The sequence below is a fragment of the Thalassophryne amazonica genome, chromosome 9, assembly GCF_902500255.1.
Source record: "Thalassophryne amazonica chromosome 9, fThaAma1.1, whole genome shotgun sequence".
NCBI lineage: Eukaryota > Metazoa > Chordata > Actinopteri > Batrachoidiformes > Batrachoididae > Thalassophryne > Thalassophryne amazonica.
This window is the reverse complement of record NC_047111.1, coordinates 36,768,914-36,776,721: the sequence shown is the minus strand read 5'-3', so window position 1 is coordinate 36,776,721 and position 7,808 is coordinate 36,768,914.

Below are 7,808 nucleotides of genomic sequence, written 5' to 3'. Positions count from 1 at the left end.
AAGAAGAAAGAGAAAAAAGAGAAGAAAGACGAAGGGACAGAGCCAACTAGGTGCCTGGTCTTGAGAACGTTGTCTTGAGGAGCTTGATTTCTTCGATCAAACTCCTTATTTTGTCCCCAAACGTGACCCCGTCACTCTCATATTGGAAAGTGAGGTGCAGACTGACACTCACTATTGCCTGACAAAGTTTGATCTGGATCTGATCCAGATTGTGGATTTTGTGGACATTTGAATTTAATATTGAAGAACCCATTTGGTGTACATTTTGCATTATATCTCAATCATAGTGCCTCAGGCCCTCTCATTTTTCTGTTATGGCCAAAATTTGGATGGAGGTTTAAATTTTATGTCTGTTTGTTTATCTTCCAGTTATCAGTTGGATACCAAGTGCCTAAAAGCAATGGCAAATTGTGCATAAAAGAATAGCCAATGTTCTGTGAAAATTATCCAAAAAGTATTGAGAAGTGAAAAAGTTGAAGAAAAAAAAACCTGACAACACCACAAAAAATCTTTGATTCAACTGCATAAACTAAACACATACTCCTGATATTTGAATGCATCTAATTTAGCTTATGAAAAGCCACTTTTAACAGGACTTTCACCTTTAAAATATTTTCCAAGGTAAAAATTTATGGAATTGGAAACTAATGTTGGCAGAGGTTTGCGCTGTGACTTGGAAATGTTCATGTGTCAAGAAAACTGGCTATAAAATTGATGATTTAGTCCTTGTATTTGGAATAAATTGCCCCTGTCCCAACTGTTTGCTTTTTAATGCGTTACAGGCCTTAAATGCAGGAACTGATGTATATTACAAAATGAAATGTAGCTGTCCACACAAAACTAAAAATATTTTGGGTTCATATTGTGTGCAGTGAAACAGAAGTCAAAGTAAATGTCAGGATCACGTTTTATTTAATTTTGTTGCTTTGTTTTTTATCCTTTTTTTTTTTTGGTTTCCATATTTTTCTAATTTGGAGTTGTATAATTAAGGAACAACTGACTAATGAAGAACCTGTCTCCGTCCTCCTCCCACCACCACTTCAATTCAGTGTATTCAATTTATTTAAGTAGTGCCAAATAACAACAAAGCTGCCTCAAGGTGCTTCACACGGGCACCACTTCCACATGACTGCACTTTCAAGCGTGGTCTAACTTCCCCACCATCTCAACAGAAAGAGACATTTGAATTAGCTAATGCCCAGAAATACCCCTTAATTGAACTTTGTCTTTTTTTTTTTTTTTTTTTTTTTGGAGCCTTTTTATTGGATTATTACATATCCATCCATCAATTTTTCAAAATTTCCAGTCAAGGGTCCTGGGGGACTGAAGTCTATCACAGATGTCACTGGGCAAGAGGTGAGGTGAGGTGAGGTGCACCCTAGACAGAACACCAGTTTGTCTAGGGTGCTTGTGTCAAGACCAACACAACAGACAAACTCATTTATGTTTGTTGGTGCTTGTCTGCCTATTTTGGTAGCAGGATAATTAGGATTATGATCCTTAGTAAATCAGTCATGATGAGAGGGATCACAAAAAGAAAGATCAGAGAAAATATTGCAGGCAGAATCAGGATCAATGAATAAGCACTAAAGCTCACAGACCAAAATCTGCTTCTTCATTTGGATCCACAGCAAAAATGAATCAACTTTTCTTTGCTCTTAGGCCGACCTGTCCATCACACAAACATCATTAAAATGTCTGAATGTTCTTTTGTGGTATTCTGCTGAGTAACAGGAAGAGCAACAATGAAGCTGAACCAGTTCCAGTTGCAGCATAAAAGCATTTCTTTGCTGACACACTGATGTCTTTGTTCATTCATTTTAAATTGGGAACTCACAGTTACTGTATAGTTGCATCATTTTTGTTCAAAGTGAACAGCTTTCTATAAATCATACATCAAAAACCAATTAAAGGTCTTTGGGTTTCACCTGTTTGTTAAAATACAAATAGTAAATTAAAAAAAAAAAAGTCTCCAGTGATTGGCAGATGTTTGACCCACAGGACACATTGTGCACGTCCATTCTCGTGCATTGATTTCTAAATTCAGTTCAGTGCAACATCAAATCACTGACTTGACACCCAGCACATACATGCATGTGGGCAGGAAAATGCAACATCACAGTGTTGGAACAATGTGAATAAAGTGAGTGGAGTTATACAAAATAAGGGCTCATTTTCAAATGATCAAGATTTGCCACAGAAATACACAAGTGATAGCCGGCTGCAAACGCAGCTTGTTGCTGCCTGCACATGTAAGGACGGAGAGCTGGTGTGGACCGGTTCACCCTTCATCCAGTGCTGATAAGGAGATGAGATCACGGAGCGTTCATTGATACAGATGTGAAACATGATATTTTTGTCTGAGGGATGATGGTCCATAGGTTAGTTTGCACAGCAGAGGGGCAGAAAGCTGAGTCGGGTTGGATTCACTGGAAATCAACATATTCTCAACTTCACATTTACCACTGTGTGATTATTACAGGTGCAGATTTGAAGATTTGTGCGACATCACCTACACACTGTAGGTAAAATGTTACAAAACCAAACATGGACAAAAAAAAAAAAATGCAGAAATTATATCCAGTAATTCTGTGTTCCTGTTATGAAAGATTCAGCTGACAGCATGTGTTCAAAAATATTCTTCTGTCAGATAAATGCTGACAGTTTACCTGCAGTGTAAAATAATTGTAATTAATGATGTCAGTTGGATGCAGTTACAGTATACGGCACAATGTATGAGCACAGTTAGAAGAGTGTGAATACAAGAGATAGAAGTACAATTCAAATCCAATACAAAATTACACTGCATTAAAAAAATCAACAAATATAAATTTTAAACACAATTTACAAAAACAGTATTAACATGAAGGGGCAGGAGAGAGCAAAAAAAAGTCCTTCTGTTGTGTGGGCCGCCAGAAGAGGAGGTACTGCTGGCCCACCACCAGAAGGCGCCCTGCCTGAAGTGCGGGCTTCACGAGAGGGCGCTGCCGCCCCACAAGAGCGGCCGGGGTGACAGCTGTCACTCATCGGCTATGACAGCTGTCACCAATCATTTACTCCTCACCCCTGATAAAAGCAGGACAACACCTCCACCACGTCGCCGAGATATCGTCCTACCAAGGAGGCAATATTCTCAGCCGTTTTTGACTGTGCCGTACGCACAAGTTCTCTCTTTTTTGAGTGTTGTAGGAGTTCCTGTCTACTACTGCCAGCTGGGAGCTGAGTTTGTGGTTAATGGAGTGACGTCTTCACCTCTCACTCCAAACCGGCTAAGTGGTACTTTTCAGGCTCTTCACGAATTGTGTTTTCTGGTGTTAAGGTGGAGGTGTTTTTCCCACCTGACTAGTAGAAGACGAACTTGCTGACTGTTTTTGCTCTTCGCCAACAGTACCAGATCCGACACGCGGAGACGGTGGCCACCTGGGGAACTCGGGACTTGGCGGCTCCAGTATTCTCCTGGTTCGGTGGCGGAGGAAATCGTGTGGTTCCGGTTCTTCTCCAGATGGACGTCTCCTATCGTCGAGCCTGCCCACACGACACCTTGATTGATTGACTTTGTATTCATTCTAAAATCTGCTGTGTGTAGTTGTGGCATTCACAACAGTAAAGTGTTCATATTTGACTTCTTCTATTGTCCGTTCATTTGCACCCCCTGTTGTGGGTCCGTGTCACTACACTTTCACAACAGGATATCTCGGCCAGCGTCATGGACTCCGAGGGGCGTCACCCAGCAGTTGAACAGCCAATGGGAGAGCAGGGTGCACAGGCGTCTGCAGGACGCGATTGGTGAGTTGCAGCACATCCTCACCACCTTTACTGCTCGGTTGGATCAGATGACCGAGCAAAACATCCTCTTGAACCGCAGGGTGGAGGCTCTCTCCGCACAGGTGGCAGCGAGCGCTCAGGGCACTGCTGCGGCTCCTCCTCCTGCCGACCCTGTGCAGGATATAAACGTTCCACTGGTCGTTCAACGACCCCTCCCACCATCCCCTGAAGCATACATAAGCCCCCCAGAGCCGTACGGGGTTTGTGTGGAGACATGCGCGGACTTTCTTATGCAGTGTTCGCTCGTCTTTGCACAACGTCCCGTCATGTACGCGTCTGATGCTAGTAAAGTAGCTTATGTGATGTGTTTACTCATCATCTAAAGGTGGCCGCTGCATTTACCCATCTCATAAAGGTAGCTGTTGGGTTTACCCATCTCCTAAAGGTGGCTGCTGTGTTTACCAATCTCCCAAAGGCGGTTGCTGCATTTACCCACCTCCCAAAGGCGGCTGCTGTGTTTACCCGTCCCTGAAAGGCGGCTGATGTGTTTACCCGTCTCCCAAAGGCAGCTTATTTGTTTACCTGTCTCCCAAAGGCAGCTGATGTGTTTACCCGTCTCCCAAAAGCAGCTGATGTTTTTACCCATCTCCTAAAGGCGGTTGCTGTGTTTACCCATCTCCCAAAGGCAGCTGATGTTTTTACCCATCTCCTAAAAGCAGCTGATGTGTTTACCCGTCTCCCAAAGGCGGCTGCTGTGTTTACCCATCTCCCAAAGGCGGCTTATGTGTTTACCCGTCTCCCAAAGGCAGCTGATGTGTTTACCCTGTCTCCCAAAGGCAGTTTATGTGTTTACCCTGTCTCCCAAAGGCAGTTTATGTGTTTACCTGTCTCCCAAAGGCGGCTTATGTGTTTGCCCATCTCCCAAAGACAGCTGATGTGTTTACCCATCTCCCAAAGGCAGCTGATGTGTTTACCCATCTCGCAAAGGCGGCTGATGTGTTTACCCGTCTCCCAAAGGTGGCTGATGTGTTTACCCATCTCCCAAAGGTGGCTGCTGTGTTTACCCATCTCATAAAGGCAGCTGATGGGTTTACCCATCTCATAAAGGTGGCTGCTGCGTTTACCTATTTCCTAAAGGTGTCTGATGTGTTTACCCATCTCCCAAAGGCGGCTGATGTTTTTACCCATCTCCTAAAGACGGTTGCTGTGTTTACCCATCTCCCAAAGGCAGCTGATGTTTTTACACATCTCCTAAAGGCAGCTGATGTGTTTACCCGTCTCGCAGAGGCGGCTGATGTGTTTACCCATCTCCCAAAGGCAGTTTATGTGTTTACCCATCTACCAAAGGTGGCTGATGTGTTTACCCGTCTCCCAAAGGCAGCTGATGGGTTTATCCGTCTCATAAAGGCAGCTGATGGGTTTACCCATCTCATAAAGGTGGCTGCTGCGTTTACCTTTTTCCCAAAGGTGTCTGATGTGTTTACCCATCTCCCAAAAGCAGCTGATGTGTTTACCTGTCTCCCAAGGCGGCTGCTGTGTTTACCCATCTCCCAAAGGCGGCTTATGTGTTTACCCGTCTCCCAAAGGCAGCTGATGTGTTTACCCATCTCCCAAAGGCGGCTTATGTGTTTACCCGTCTCCCAAAGGCAGCTGATGTGTTTACCCGTCTCGCAAAGGCGGCTGATGTGTTTACCCGTCTCCCAAAGGCGGCTGATGTGTTTACCCGTCTCCCAAAGGCGGCTGCTGTGTTTACCCATCTCATAAAGGCAGCTGATGGGTTTACCCATCTCATAAAGGTGGCTGCTGCGTTTACCTATTTCCTAAAGGTGTCTGATGTGTTTACCCATCTCCCAAAGGCGGCTGATGTTTTTACCCATCTCCTAAAGACGGTTGCTGTGTTTACCCATCTCCCAAAGGCAGCTGATGTTTTTACACATCTCCTAAAGGCAGCTGATGTGTTTACCCATCTCGCAGAGGCGGCTGATGTGTTTACCCATCTCCCAAAGGCAGTTTATGTGTTTTACCCGTCTACCAAAGGTGGCTGATGTGTTTACCCGTCTCCCAAACGCAGCTGATGGGTTTATCCGTCTCATAAAGGTGGCTGCTGTGTTTACCCATCTCATAAAGGCAGCTGATGGGTTTACCCATCTCATAAAGGTGGCTGCTGCGTTTACATTTTTCCCAAAGGTGTCTGATGTGTTTACCCATCTCCCAAAGGCAGCTGATGTGTTTACCCATCTCGCAAAGGCGGCTGATGTGTTTACCCATCTCCCAAAGGCAGTTTATGTGTTTACCCGTCTTCCAAAGGTGGCTGATGTGTTTACTCGCCTTCTGAAGACGGCTGCTACATTTACCTGTCTCCTAAAGGCAGCTGCTGCATCTACCCATTTCCTAAAAGCGGCTGCTGCATTTACCTGTCTCCCAAAGGTGGCTGCTGCATTTACACATCTCCCAGAAAAGGCTCCTGCATTTATCTGTCACAGTAACTGTGTATCAGTGACTATGGTGTCCAGTAACTTCTTGTGGATCCCACAAATTCTCAAGATGTCCCATAGAGTGGTCTGAAGAACTGAGTTGAACACTTTGTGAAAATCACCATAGGCTGCAAAAAAGCACTGCTGATATTCTGTGTTCCAAGTAATTGCAGGGATAGAATGTGGTCTATGGTTGACTTCTAGCACATGAAGCCAGACACAGTAACTTAACGAACTGTCTCAGAGAAAAGTAGGCGGGGTGTATCGATGGCCCGACTCAGATTTTGATGAAATTTTCACCAGTTACCCTTCAAATAGATTGATCAGGCATGGTAATTTTGTTTTTACCCCATTTTCGGTCAATTCAAAATTTGATGACAAAACACCCTGAGAATCTGTTACATTAATACATATAGTAAAAATGGCCAACTTTGGCAAAGCAATTTTCAAATCCGAGCACATGGTTAGAAAAACTGAGCATGAGGCATCATCAGGGATGCCCTGAACCTCTGTAAATCACTGTCCATTTGGTGGAACTTTTCCTTATATTTCTATAATCAACACTTTTTGAATTTTATAGGCAAACGCAATTTGAAATTCCTCATAGTCAATATTTTGCCTATTTCAGTAAATAAGACATCAGTTCATGTGTTTTCCGATATGGGGAGTTCATTTGTTCAATTAGTTTTATGATCAGAGGTCAAGGTCATTGACAAAGGTCAATGTCCATATTCTGCTATTTTTTTGCCGATTTTTCATATTCAGCAGTATGTATTACCAACAGAATTGATAATATTGAGCTTTTAATGAATCAGTGTGATAGAAGCGATTATTGCCTTTATATTGATATACAATATGACTGGTGTTTAAGAGATTTCAGATCTTTCTGAGATGGTTTCTGACAGTTTGTGCAGAAATTCTTTAGTTTCACAAACCGATTGTTGCAGCTCCCAGCTCCCAGATTGGATGGAGACCAGCCACCCAGCTCCCTGGGTGGCTGGTCTCAGATAGTCTTAGAGGTGAACATGCTGGATGTGGAGGTCCTGGGCTGGTGTGGTTATACGTGGTCTGTGGTTGTGAGGCTGGTTGGATGTACTGCCAAATTCTCTGAAATACCTTTGGAGACGGCTTATGTTACAGAAATGAACATTCAGTTCACGAGGAAACAGCTCTGGTGGCCATTCCTGCAGTCAGCATGCCAATTGCATGCTCCCTCAAAACCTTGCGACATCTGTGGCATTGTGCTGTGATAAAACTGCACATTTCAGAGGGGCCTTTTATTGTGGCCAGCCTAAGGCACACCTGTGCAATAATCATGCTCTCTAATCAGTGTCTTGATATGCCACACCTGTGACGTGGGATGGATTACCTCAGCAAAGGAGAAGTGCTCACTAACACAGATTTATACAGATTTGTGAACAACATTTGAGAGAAATGGGTGTTTTGTGTATACAGAAAATGCTCTAGATCTTTGAGTTCAGCTCTTGAAAAATGCAAGCAAAATCAAAATTGTTGCGTCCATATTTTTGTTGTGTAATAGCCATATAATAAACGAATTATTAACCTTGC